Source organism: Chroicocephalus ridibundus, chromosome 18, assembly GCF_963924245.1.
Source record: "Chroicocephalus ridibundus chromosome 18, bChrRid1.1, whole genome shotgun sequence".
Taxonomy (NCBI): domain Eukaryota; kingdom Metazoa; phylum Chordata; class Aves; order Charadriiformes; family Laridae; genus Chroicocephalus; species Chroicocephalus ridibundus.
Window position 1 is genome coordinate 1,619,837 of NC_086301.1, and position 14,829 is coordinate 1,634,665.

General features: G+C 42.6%; 1 protein-coding gene across 2 annotated transcripts in view; it reads left to right on the plus strand.

The window, feature by feature from the left end:
* The first annotated feature begins 387 nt into the window (after positions 1-387).
* The window catches only part of LOC134525007 (D(2) dopamine receptor), a 33,354-nt gene continuing 18,912 nt past the window's right edge, over positions 388-14,829 (plus strand). For both annotated transcript variants that reach the window (XR_010073661.1, XM_063355409.1), the window contains exon 1: positions 388-1,010. The gene's annotated coding sequence lies outside the window, so the exon portion shown is untranslated. The remainder of the gene's footprint in view (positions 1,011-14,829) is intronic.

Below are 14,829 nucleotides of genomic sequence, written 5' to 3' on the forward strand. Positions count from 1 at the left end.
CGAGTCAGCCTGTCGCCTGGAGGCTGCCCAGCGTTCCCAGACCCTGCGGGGCAGCCACCGGCACTCACCTGGGAGCGGGCTCCGAGCCTGCGGGCTGCCTGCCCCGCTACCACCGAGGGCTGCCCGGCATCCCCAGAGCAGCCGGCATTCCTGCGCAGGGCAGGGCAGGGCAGGGCAGCCGGGCGGGGAAAGGCTCGTTTCCACCGGGGTTTTTCCTCGGAGGTTGGGGGCCCGCCGCTGCCTCCAGTCTCCGGGGCTGCGGCGGGAGCCGCCGCCTCAGTGCCCGCACCCCCGGGCCGCCCCGCGCTCCGCTCCGCCCCGCCGCCGCCCGGCTCCCGCGCCCCGCTCCGGCGCTGTCCGCTCCCGGTGCTGAAGCCGCCCCCGCGCACCCGCCGGAGGACCCCTCGTCCCGCACCCCCGGGGAGCCGTTTCTCCCCGGCGGGAGTCGGTGGGATTCGGGGGAGGAAACTTTGCCCCCCGCCCCCCAGCAGGCGAGGCAGAAAGGGAAGCGCTGCGGGAAATCGCGGGCAGCGACAGGAGCTGTAGTGGAAACAGGTTGTTGGGATCTCGTCGTCGTGGGAGGAAGGGGCGGCTCTGATTGCCAGCTAGCCAAATCTGGGCTCTGGGAAATGGAGACGGAGCCGCAGCTTTCCCACCCAGCGATGTGCTGAAAGAAATGGAGAGCGAATTACCACAGGAGAGCTTTGCTCCGAAATCGCCTCTTCCCAGGAAGGGAATACACTCCCTGAGCTCTTGAAGTTGTAGCGGTTGCTAGCTTAGCTTGGGGTTAACCTCAGCAAGTTTCATCTGCGTGAGTTCCTGGTTTCAGTGGTCAGGCAGGTGATTTTTTTCTTTTGGCTCCTCTACTTGTGCGTGAATATTGAATACCAAAAAGTCTGCTTGAGAGCTGGGAGAGCTTGAGAAAAGCCACGGTGGAGAGTTGTGGTGTTTTGGATATATTTGACACAAAGTACTGCCACCTCTGCTCGAGACAGTCGTATGGCTTGAAGGTAAGAGATACTTGTTGGTGCTTTTCTTCAAGAAATACAAATGTTGTGAATATCCCGGAAAGGGTATAGAGACAATAGTATCTGCTGTAGTCACTGCTGCCTGGCAATGGAAATAAAGACAGTAGAAAAAGAAAATATTTGTCAGTATACCAAATGATCCATTGAGCTGTTCCCTTCTGAAATGGAGTAGGTGAAAGCGAGTTTTCAAATTCAAAAATGCAGACTGTCTTAATTTTTTCTTCTAAAACGCTAACTGCAAACCCATAAACAATTGTTATTAAATGCTAAAGAGGCATTTAGAGTTGCTAAGAAGCTGGGATCATTTTTAGAAGTTTGATGCTTAACATTGCTCTCACATAGACACAATGGAAATAGATTGACAAGGAAAACTGTAGGAGGAGGATGCGTAGATAGAATATAATGTAGGTACATTCCATTTCCCCAAAGACTGAGATTGTTCTGTCAAACTGTTTGAGGGAAAACACTATTTTTTCTCTTATAACACTAATTTTTTTTTACATATGGCAAAACTTGTGTCCCTTAAAATTTCTTTCTCAGCACCAGTCTTGATGTTGAACAATCTTTCCCAGTGAAGGACGGGAGATCTGTCACCCTTTCCTGAAGAAGCCCTGGAAGGAAATCTTTCAGAAATACTCCTCTGAAGGTTGCGAGTAGATTTTGTGCAAGATTTACAGTAACCTTTGTGGCATGAAGGAAGTCTGAATTGTTCCTCTTTGTACCTTAATTTTTTTCCATTGCCCTTCAGTTATAAGTTTCATCTGGATTTTTGAAACCAGTGGTACCCTGGGATTTAGGGCAGGGAAGCAGACTCTAGGATTGCATTGGGTCTTATTCAGTGCTGAAGTATTTTTGTGCAAAGTTGTTGACTGTAGGTGGTTTCTACACAGATAACACATCCTCACATGTTAATTCTCACGTCTCTCTCAGCCTGACTGTCTCACATGCAAAGCATGGAGCTATAGAGCTAACAGCATGTGGAGCACGAATCACTGCTCTTCAAGTAGAGTTCAAAGTCAAAAAGAAAAATAGCTTTATTGTTTTACAAATAACAAGCCTCAAGATTATAATATAACTGGTCAAATAGGTTACACATGCAATTCACTGCAAAATAGTGTGGGTTATATTTCCTACATGTTCAGTGTTTCATGTAATTATTCTTCTTTAACCACAAAATGGGCTTAAAAACTCATAATCCTGTGCTTATGGGTTTTTATTTCTTTCAAAGTAAAAGCCCGTGAATTGCTTGTAGCAATACAGAAGAAACATTCTACTGACAATATTGCTAACTCTATCAAAGAAGTGTAAAGAGCACTGTCTCTGTAGTTTTGCTTTGGGTTTTTTTCCATTTAACTTCTTTTTCATCCTACACAAATTCTGTTACATTAGAACCTTTATTCCTTACTTCCCATACTTCTGAACAGAGTTTTTGTAAAAGTACTTTCCACTGATTTATGTACCGTGTGATTATCTTTTGCCTACATAGACAGCGTATGGCGTTACAGGCAAATACGATACAGAAAGAAAGAGAAGGGCAGACTTCAAATCTCCTGACCATTTGAAATGGTAACGTCAGGAGGAATAACTCTATGTCAGGAGATTTACAAAGATGTAACTTTGGGCCTTGCCTTTTCAGTTAATATTCCTAAAGATAGCTATAAAGCAGTTATCTGACATGCATTAAGTGAATTGCCTTGCATGATGCGTCACATATCACAAAACACCACCCAAATGCATAAATCCGTTGTGCAAAATCTGCCATGCTATTACGTTTGCATATAAATTCCATGGGCGCACGTGCATGGAGATTGCATGTGTGTAAAAAAGAGCCTCAACTTGGTACACTGTAGCATTTATAAAGCAAAGGTGCATGTTTTGGACTTTAGAGAGAAGCAAGTGAACCCTCGAAAGCCAGGTGAAGCTGGGTTAGTTATTAATATAGTTATTATAGGTTATCTTGTAGCTAACAGATCTTAGCCAGGACCAAACAGGTTCCTTTTTGCTTTACATTTTACTTCTGTGTTATTTTGACGTTCTGCATGAAAGGCTAGGTCATGATTTAGATCAGATAAGTGGTCACAGAGCATCCATCACACCCATACTGCTCCCACACCCCAATCCCAAATCATCACAAAGCCCACTGAAGTGAGTAGGTTACATCCACATAAATCTGCAAAGCAGAGATGATTTATATATGTGCACTCCTCTCATGAGGGAATCACAGCTTGACATACACTCACTCTGCATGCAGTGCTTGTATGCAAGGCAGCAAGCACAAAGATTGCACTTTAATCTTTTCCAGCTTTGCTGAAGTATAAGACACCCGCCTGGGAAAAATACTCAGCTTTTCCTTTAATGGCACTTCATCATTGGTTCAACGTATTCTTCTTCATACTCCCTCAGGCTAGCAGACTTGGGCTATTACTACCGTTAGCAAAGGCTCAAGGCACTGGTCAGTTGACAGCACAAGTTACAAACACGCTGGTAAGTGCAACTGGAACAGAACAGCAGTGTTCTGCAGCTAGGTTGAAAGGTCTGAACAATGGCACAGACCGGTGAGGACCTGTGACTAAGATGTGCCCCCTCAATGAAATAGAAAGGCCTAGCTCATAAAGTATGATTTCCTGTGTGTTCTTCTAAAATCCATCCTTTGTATTAAATCAGCAAATCTCCACCCTCCCATCCTCTGTTTACTTAAACATTGGAATTCAAATTTGAGCTTATAATACTTACATTTTGATGCATCTCAAAATGCCACAGAGTTGCTCTTTCCACGGCACAACTTACTCTCAGAAAGTATCATTACCTGGTATGCCTCTGTGTTCATCGCTGGATACAAAAAAGAAATTCACATGGCATCGCCATATTTTAAAAACCCTTACTACCCAATGGGTCATTTTAATCCTACTGGACAGATACGGGTCTACGCTATGTAACAGCCAAATTGCCCTTGTGACTGTAAAAACCTTGAGGACCAGGTATGAACTGACTTACCCCTAGGCTTTCTCATCCTTGGCACCCAAGGTATTATATGGAATTATCTTCTGACGCTACCTCTGAAACTGCAGGGAATATTGGGATGGAAACAAAAATCAAGTTTCCTGCAGAAGAAAGCAGAATTTTACGTTACTTGGAAAACTTTGGACATTGTTATTTCTGTCATGTGAAAGAAGCCACGGAACAAGCTTCTAAGCCCTATGCTCTATATTTCTACAAAGCATTCGCTTTCTTAACACCCTTGTGCTAGACATACCCTTTTACTCACTAGCAATATTCTTTAACGAGTAGTACATACAAATTCTCTAAAACAACAAAGAACTTTGAAAAATGCTTAACTTCAAATGCACGAGTATTTGTAGCCCTTCAGATGTGAATAAGAGGGATTTGACTCATGAACCTTATAATACTTTCATAATAACTGCTTTTCAATTTCACCCTCTCTGCACAAATTTCTTCTGAACACTTAGGAAATCTGGAAATGAGTGTTTGCTTTCTCACATGCACGTAGCTGACATTTCAATGCCAGGAGATATAGGGCAGGGAGTATGTTCACATAACGTGTAATTTAGCTGTAAAGCTTCTTGCCACGGGATATCTGGATGCTATACGTTCCTAAATGTTGTTGACCTAGGTTTCAAGGGGACACTAGGCAATTTCAATTCTAAAGGAAAGAAGTCCCCTGATCGTTAATAAGTGCACAGAAACCACACTGGCTCAGTATATAGCTGAGATGCAAACAGTTGGATGATGAGAGAGTACTTGCAAAAATGTCATATACACTCGCTCTGTTCTTGCACTCTCGCCCAGGCAATAGCTTTTGGATACCATTGGAGAAAAGATACTGGACTGGTTGAACTTTGTCTGACCTCTCAGGGTTATTTTTTTAAGGCTACAGGAGAAAACGCAGTCAGCTAAACATTAAAACATATTAAGGTTTGGAATATAGGGAGGAAAGATTTCAAAAGATTTGTTTGGGATCTAACTTCATTGTATTTTACAAATAAAAACTTTCAGTAACTATATTTGCTTTGGCTAACTCTTTAGGAGCACGCGAGACCGATCAATTTGTGCCAGGGTGCTGCTAACTAGATTCTTTGGGAAAGAGGGAGGCAATTGTTTAAGTCCTGTCAAATGCATCATTCCTTGTGCTGTTACAAAACCAACCTATATTCAATCTAAAATGATTGCTAATAACTATTAACTCCTCTACCAATTGTTCCGCTTCAATCATGTTTTCTCTTGCTGTCCTTCACCTGGTTATTTTTAGCATTACAGGTTTTTTAAGATGTGACTATGTGTTCAGTTGCTTCTTCTCTGTACATCCCTCCCAATTATCTTGGTGGGTATTTTTCTGTCAGCCCCCTGGAACGGGTTTATTTCTGGTTTACTCTTCCCTCTTGGTTTCCATGTGGTTATGTGGGAGGCTGCACATTCTTTATCAAAGCGGAGAGCCATGATTAGTCCATTCAGAAAATGTAAATGCAGCCTTATGTGTTATGTAGCACTGGAGAAAAGAAGATAGGCTGTAAGGAGCAATAAAAGCAGTCAATAATAGAACACAGTATTAAGCCCCGTAGGTAGGCCTGGATGATCACAGTGACGTCCACGCTTCACATTTCTAATGGAGCTAAATAAACATACTGAACCTGTGTACTGCTGTCTGGGGAAAGCTAATCAGAGCGCAATCCAGTCCTGCTGAACTAAGTGAAATCCACTGCAATTGTGCAGCCTTTGCTGTTAACATTAATTTTGATTTGTTTCTTCCTTTCTGTATGTGTTCCATTATTTATCCCAAATTTCAGGCTCTGTACCCTCAGCTGTATGTCCCAGGAGCTGGAAAAACACTTATTAGTTGATAAACACATGTATTTGATTTTGCTCACCGCTTCAGGTTGCCAACTGCTAACATTGGGGATCTATCAGCAAAATCAACACTATTGAGAATGCACTGCGCAATTTGCAGCTTTATAGAAAAATGAACTCTTCACCAACATCTCAGGTTTTTGAATCATGCTCCCCTGAATGCGGCAGCTGAGATAGCGTATCAGAAAAGTTAAATTTACTACCTAATATATTACACCTTGCAAATTACTTGTCTAAACCGAATCCTCACCCCAAACACTATTTAGATATCTCAGGCAATTTGGACTTTTAGCAAATGAAGGTGCTGTCTGTAACAAGCACTCTTCTGACCTCCACTTACCTCTGTATCTGTGTATTTCAAGCTTTTACATATTTGTATGACAGTCCAGGAAAATGTGATTATCTATGGGATTACTGAAGTCTGAAGCTGGATTTCTAACCTTTTTATCTGTTTTCTCTGGTGACCACTCCAGGCAAGAATACCTTTGAGTTACGTGCTTGGGAATCTAGCGCTCTCCCACATCAGAGAGACCAAGGTGCCTCCAGCCAGCTTTCTTTCCTTTAGACATTTACACACAGATTCAGGAGTCAAATTTTAGTCACCCATGCTTGAAAATATACGGTTATAAAGATCTTATTAATTTAAAAAGCATTAAAAATAGAAACACCACCCCACCCCCTGTATATATCATTAAACAGCAAGAATCACCCTGGCCCCAGCACATGAATCATTTATTGTCCCTGTGAGCTTATGGATGCTTTAAAAATGTGTTTGTCATTGTACAGGAATGCTTTAGCCCACCATCACTCTGAGTGAACGGGCTAGGCACATGTAAGATCCTTATTTGCACTTTTTTAATGGCAAACCGACAGTAAGAGTTAGAGGGTTTTAGTTATCTTACCAACTAGGGAATCAAAAAGTCAACATCAGAATCTCCATGCTAGTAAACATTCCTACATGTCCTTATTATTGGTGTGTTTTAATTTGTAAAGCATATATCTCTGGTTGGTCGTGATCCATGACTGGAGATTCTAAACCTTTGCCAGTGTAACAGGAGGTTATTAAAGCATTACAGTTATTATTATTATTTTACAACTGCACACAAAGATACCAGTGAACTTTAGGTTGCCCCTGGCCTTTCCTCTCCAGAAATCAAGACAAAAAGAGCAGTCTTTTCCTCAAATTTTGCAATTGGTTGTAAAGTAGGCTTTAGTATTTTCAAGGATAGCACTGGCGCAACTACTAGAGATAGAGTTGCCAGGTGGAAGGGATCCCTGGGTATGGATCCGGTTCCAGACTGAAGACAAGGGCTGAGAGTAAATATCAGCACATTTGGTCACATGCAGTTTCCATCCACATCGCTGGCTGTTAGCCTGGCTCTAGCTCAGTGTCCACACTGCACTTTGAAGAAGCTGAGCTTAGGTGATCTATTAATAACTACAGGGCTTCCTTCCTATCTGTTACTGAGTGCTGGGCATTGGAGTTCTGCCGATAGATATTTCTGAGCAGGGATATACAGGCATGTATATTGCAAGGCAGGGGTACTCTCAGGGGCTCCCCTGGGAGCTGGGCCAGGCCCCCCAAGACACAAGACTGGGTGTTGAACTAGCAGCACGTAGCTCACTGGCTTAAATAAAGTAGCGTCAACTTTACACAACTGTGTATTGCTAAAGTTTGCATATTTCAGGCACACACAGGCAGCGCTCTTTTAAAACATCTTATTCTGATACCCCCAATCACAGCATGGGTTCCAAAAAGCTATAGGAACTAGGGCTAGCTGAAAACTTCATGGCCAAAACTATTTCCATTGGAAGTTAATTGAATCAGTATTTTGCAGAAAGTCACTGCTTTACTCATAAGTTTTCTTTCTTTCTTTTCCACCCCCATACAAGTTCAATGATTTCTTAACTAACGTTTGGTTTAGCTGCAAAAGTTCTGGCTTCAGAGCTTCTGACAGAGTTCAACGTTCCTAGAGGAGAGATCATTTCTGTCGCTGGCATTTTACCATTCCATTGTTCCACACCACCAGTAAAGTCCAAATAGTCTTTCTAGAGTACAAGCGTATGCATTTCCTTTGAAAGACATTTTACTAATAACGGGAGAAATGCATACAATGACGATGTCCAGTTATTCATTATGTAGGAGGATGTTTGTGTACATATGATGTCTATTTCTTTGCAGTTTCCTTTGTCATCTTTTCCAAGTGTTATTTTTGTTTATCTGTAGATTTTTTTTTTTCTCAGTGGGAAGGAAGAATCAAATAGGAAATTACAACAGTAACAGAAAATGACAAAAAGGGATAATAATAAGGTTAAGATCCTTTGGGGCTACATATTGCAATTCAGTTTACCATTGAATTTCTCATTCAGAAGGCCTCAGAATCATACCCACAAAACCTTAGCATAAGAGACATTGTTGTAGGGACAATAAACATTCTTTAGGAAAGGAATGAAAAAAAGAAAACCAACATGCAAAGGAAATGTTAAAGTAAAGCAATTACTAAATATGTGCAGGAGATAGTTTAATAACTCGGACATTTCCATCAGCATTCAGTGTTTGCCACAAAGATATCATTCTGGAGACATCCTTAACGTGTGAGGTGTGACAGCACCTTAACCACTAAGAATATGTCTGATTCTGGTGTGGGTGAGAAATTAAAATTGTAGGCAAAACCAGCGACCCATGATTACAGAGCAAATCACATCACTTACAGATGGTGATTTTTTTTTTTCTTGGAGAGAACCACAGGCTCAAGAAGGAGACCTGTGTCTGCGGGATGAGCATCTCTCCTCTGCACTGCTACAATCCACTTCTTTTAGGAAGACAAAGGCCAGTGCCTGCTGGAGGTTTTTCCTGGACTTCTGTGCTTGTTTCACCTTCAGCAAGTAGGGCACGTGTGTTAAGATCACGCGCATTTTGCTTTCGGTCTTCTGCACCCCCTTATTTGTATTGCTGATGAATTAAACAGACACTGAAGATAGCACTGGATTTAGTCCTGCCTCAGCTTTCACAATAACTTGTACCTAGCACTCCATAATTAAAAACATTAGTGGCTCCTTGTAATGTTTCATCTGAAAGAGTATCTGCTCCCCGCCAAATAGGGTGAAAATATTCATGACTTTCTGGAGCTCGGTTAATGACTTTGTGGACAAGAGAAATATGGAAACAATATGGAATTCATAACTAGAGCAGGTCCAGATTACTGGTTTTATGAATTGGGTTCATTATGGATGCTGTATGCAATGTCTGCGCTTAAAAGCTTCAGCTAAAACAAAGTATTCACTGTTATTAGGTGCCAGATGTGCCCACCGCAGGAAATGGGCCCTGCCAGACAGAGATTGTACTTCTTTACAGCTTTGACAGTTGCAAGCTTTTTTTTGACTGTACCTGACAGCTGAGCCCAGATAAATTCTACTGGAGGAGCTGTCGGTGCAAACAATATCCACAGATGCTGTGTTCACCCCTTCCACTTGTAGCCTCAGACAGTAGATCTGGAGGGCTACGGGGCTGCAGGACCAGGGTGCTGGGGCAAATCAATTCTGCCAGCAAGCCAGGCATCGCTGGTGTGGGAAACCGCTCGGTGTTTGCACAGAGCGGAGCAGGAGCCCTTCCCAAGGGGCCTGAGTACTGCTGCAACAGAAAGAACAACAGTAACATGTTAACAATGTTAACAGTATGTTAACAGTTATGTTAACAGTAACAGTAACATGTTAACAGTAACAAAGCCCTCAACTGAGCAAGGGGTACTCTGGCAACAGGCTAGAGACCTGGGAGACCGGCCTATTCTTAGGCTGTAACCCACACATGTGCTGTAGTTAGACTTCAGAATGCTAATGAGCTTGCCTGAATTTTAATGAAGGCCTATGGGACAAGTTCAGTTCAGTGCCTTCTGCCTAGTGAAAACAAACAGGACAGCTAAAGTCTTAAACCACTTTTCTAACATCTTAGCTCAGGATAAGGCAAAATAGCCACGCGTTCACCTGGAAAACAAGTTGTATCACACACGATGAAAGCAAAACACCTACTTACCTGTGGGTTGAATCACCCATACAGATTGCCTGAGGTCTTTGAAGAGACGCAAGTGGGGTATCTTCTGCTTCCACTGCCAAATTTCACAAGACATGGGAGAACTTAATACATAGCGGGAGACCCCTCTGCTCTTAGGCACCAGTCAAACAGCTCCAAAGGCCAGGCAGAGAAAAATATACCCCCCAAAGGCATAGACAACAAACTTCCCCGACCCTGCAGTGTACCTAGATGAGCATCTTTCTTCAAGAAACCAGGATAAAACCATTGAAATCTCTTAGCTGGTGAAGGGCACAAAAAGTAGCAACCAAAACCAGATGGGCTATACAGAATGTTGAGGAGCTTCAACAAGTAAAAGCAAGTAAGAACAAACACTCAAGTTCTTTAGACGTGCTTGAAAATCCTGCCCACAAACACTGGCAAGATGAAGGCCAGTTTCTCTTCCTCCCCTCCATCTCCATGAGAGGCACATCAGGGCACAGCTCTGAAGCAAGCTGAGCACGGGGTGCTGAGAGCGCAGATGCTGGATTGCTACAGCAGGAGCACAAGGGAGTGCTTGACTCTCGCGATCCCAATGAGGGATTTGATGGTGAGTCAGGCAGGGGCAACATCAACATCGTATAGGTTTATCTGATCTCATGTGACACTTCTTGTCACATTGCATCTTTCATTAGCTCAGCCAAAAGGCTAGGGGGAAAGGATGCCCGGCTCCATTCTAGTCTGCTTCCCTGCTGTACGTTCACAGGGGAGTGGCTGTCCTCAGGTGCCCCAGGGAAAAGAGGGGTGTGAGTGAGGAGTCACTGCACCATCATCACAGGAGGACATGCCTGCAAATTTCCCCAGCCTCTGAAACGTGAATGACAACGGGAAATGGGTCCCACCAGGGGTCCCAATGGCAAGTGGATAACTCTCTGCAAGCTCACTCTCTGTAAAATATATATTCTGCTTTTTTTTTTTTTTTTTTTTTAATTGGTTCCCTGGCATTCTCAGGTGAGTTTTATTTGAAACGTTGCATGTGGCTCGCTCTCTCACATGCCTACTTGAGTTCCAAATGCATATGCTACCTCTGCTACACAAGCTGAGGGCCAAATCCATTTGAAACCATGACAAAACTCCCATCGGGAAGAAAAATCATTCCTAGGAGTAATAATTCTTCCAAGAACGTGAACTTTTGTATCACAACAAGTAACAGTGAAAAAGATCTGTTGCATAGTGAATTTCTGCCTCTGTGGGGAGACTACACTGAACAAAGAGGGGACACAATGATGCAGCAGCATTAGAATGGAAAGACAAACTGGAGAGGAGATATATATTGCATATCTAAAAGGTGATGAACCATTTTGCATATCTAGGAGACATTCAAGAAGGCTAGATCAGGAAGTTCAGACAAACACTTGTCATGGAATGGCCATGGTGCCGAGCAGGAACCACAGGACTCTCCAAGTCCTTTCCAGCACTATGGCCACGATAACAGACGCTGATTTACAGAAGCTGATGATCCAGCCCAATTCCCCCACTCTGTGGGAGGAGATGTAAAAGGATAGGTCCAGAACTAGAGGTGTTCTTCTACTCACATTGTGCTTGCAAAGATGAGAGAGGTGGGTGTTGAAAGTCAGGATTTAAGCTGAACAGTGGAGCTGATTTGGGTCAGGGATTAAATGATTAAAGATCCTTAGGATTTGAAATTTGAGGAGTGCTGGCTGATCTGTATAGGAGGAATGCATAGAGCCTCCTCGCCTCCCCTCTGCTGATTGTGGCCTGTATTTGCACTCATTCGCCAAGAGGGACAGGACAGTAATTCATCTGATGCTTTCCTGAAGTTTCAAATACAGGGAAAGTGGCACTTAGAGCAAGAAGGAGTCACATGAATGCTGTGCTGATTGACACATCTTCATCAAATCTTCTACAAAGAATCTATTAAAAGGGACTTCGTGGCAAATATTAGTCATATATGGTTTGGGGCAAACACCCACAAAACCTGAAAAAGAGGGAAGGGAAGGGAAGGGGGAAGGGAAGGGGGAAGGGAAGGGGGAAGGGAAGGGGGAAGGGAAGGGGGAAGGGAAGGGGGAAGGGAAGGGGGAAGGGAAGGGGGAAGGGAAGGGGGAAGGGAAGGGGGAAGGGAAGGGGGAAGGGAAGGGGGAAGGGAACTCTCCTCTGGAATTCACTTCTTTTGGCAAACATTTTTGCAAACAAGCTTAGTGGCAATGAAAAGAGCAGGTGTTAAATGAATGTTAGATGACATAAGTGGAAGGCAAATATTTGATCTCCTCAATCTGAATTATTATTATTTACTTTTAATAAAGTCTGGCTGAAAGACTCTGAGCTAAAATATCTTTGTGCTAGGGGCTTCATAAACACAGAAAGCCTGACTGGAGGGAAAAAAAAAGGTTTATTCAACTAAGGAATTAACATAATCTATTTCTGCAATCAAATTAAGTTATACTCTTCAAATGCCAAGCACCAAAATGTACAGTGAACGTTAAACAAAATAAACCAAATAATTTAAAAAAAATCCTTAAACGTTAGCCACATTTTAACCAGTACTTCAAAGTAAACATTTTGTTTAAATTTCAACTGCCTCTGTACGTAACTACTGGGGATGGGGAGCGAAGAGAATTCCTGAAAAATAATACAAGTAGCTCTAGTACTGATTAAGGGTTATTTGCAGACATTGGTGGATGATTTCAAGCACATAACAAATTCTAAAAGAAGATAGATCACCAGTATCATAAGACTGGGAATTTATTAGATTAGTCAGAGATCTAGTCAGAGAGCTTTGGCATTAGGATACATATAAAACAATTAAGAAAAAAAAGGGCTTTTGTACAGAAGAGGATGTTAGGTCTATAGCAATGCAGGACTTAATGAGAACCAATGTCTTTCTAGTCAGAAGACCTGTCTCTGACAGCCACCATCTCCATGTGAGAACGCAGGAGCGAAGTGATATGCAATACCTACGCTATTAATTCACAACCTTATCTGCAGCTGTTACAGATTTCATTAGATCCTGCAGCGCAAGATCTGATTGTTTCCACAATTTGTTTTCAAACGAGCCTAACATAGACTTTGGAATGGGTTTTTGTTTTTTAAGAAATAAATTCTTTACCTTTAAACACTGAAAATTGAGATCTGTGTAATGTTTCTGGTTGGCTGTCCAAAATTGAAAGCACATACAGTCAGAAATGATTTAAAAAAGTTCTTGTCTGCCCATCCTTTCCACCAAGCTGAGAACTGTTCAAGTGGGCTGCATTTGAGGTAGCTTCAGCTTGCAAAATGCTTCATCTGCCAAATGCTCAAAAGATTAAAGCTTGCCCCGTACCCACATATTCTTGAAGAGCAATAGGAATCAATGGCTCTACTCCAGCAGCCTGCCAGGCAGGAGTCAAATCTCTCTTCTGAATTACAGGTGGGTAGAGGGAGTGATGGGGTTTTCTGGAAGGAGATTATTGCCAGAGAAAACTATTTATACCTACCATTCAGGAAGGAAAACTAGTCCATCACGATGTAAACTGCCCTTCTACATTTAAGACGACTGTCTGTGCATTTGTCGAGTCTCCTTTGAGGAGGGCTAGCAGTGAGACCACATGCTCTGACAGCTGCTGCCATTTAAGAGCCCATGCTAGAAGTCTTGGAAACCTGATTTTAAGGGGAAATGGTTCTGGGCTTTCTAAAATTGTTTGCAAAATATATTCCAAACTTGGGTAATTAAAATGTTTGAAGTTAGATCTTTTCAAAGAAAAGGGCATAATTTAACTACAATTTCAGAGTAAACAGTTATTGTATATTTTTTATTTTTTTCTCATTTTGATGTGAGACGTTTGAACAGGTTTGAAATCCTGATAGATCCTAAAAAGGTCATTTATGAAAAAACCCAAACAAACAGACAAACAAAACCACAAAAAAACCCCAACCCGCTACAACTTTTCCTTGCAAAAGTTATTAGTTTTGACTGTTTAACATATTAGAATGAGAAAACGTTACGACCAGAAAATTCCAAGTAATTTCTGATAAAACCCTATGACAAGCTGTAGGTCTTGAATAAAGAGAAGGCCTTTTTAAAACGGAATCTGCTTTTTGTTAGCAGGAAGACATTCTAAAGCAAGTTAAGTGTGCATTTCTCCACCTCTAGGGAAGATATCACTGAATTCTTCCCTTCCATTAGGACTTGCAAAAAAACCTTGCAAGCCTCTAATTATGGGTGAGATTTCCAAAGGACGTGAAAGCAGGAGGCAGTCAATTCCCAGTGAAATTCAGCCTTAGAACATCCTTCTCCAAATGGTCCAGACTAATGTGTGCGCTGGTTTCCAATAGGGAGGGCAGTAACACACTGTTCCCTTTGTGCTCCTGCTGCCTATAGCACAGCAGTCCTGGGAAACGTTTTGCTCCATCAGCACTGTACCCAGGGATAATGGGCAAGTGTTCTGGGAAAAAGAAAAACATCTTCCCTCTCCTCCCTGCAATGCAATTTCAAACTCAGGCGAAAATTCACGACATCAGGGGGAAAGAGGGATGATTAATGCACTAATACCACATACGGAGAAGTGAGAAGTGATTTCTTGAAGCCAAAAGTTTCAGAGCATCTGCATTAAAACCTGGCGTCAGCCTTACAGTTCTTGGGTTACAAAGCTATTGCAATAAGATCATCCTGCACCAAGTCCCACAGGAAGGAAACTCTCTCTGCATTCCAGAGAGCGAAGCTCAGGCTGCTGTGCTGCTCTTCACCTCTGTCCCTGTGCTGCAGTTAGGGAGGTGATTCACATGACAGAATCAGTGCAGAGTGCTCTGAACAATGCAATTATTGAGAAGTAAAGTGCTGTGAATAGAAAATATTGTGGCATCAATGAGAACGGTTAAAGTCAGTGACTCAAAGGCCTATGTGGCAGGAGTGTATTATATCCAAAACCCGTGCTA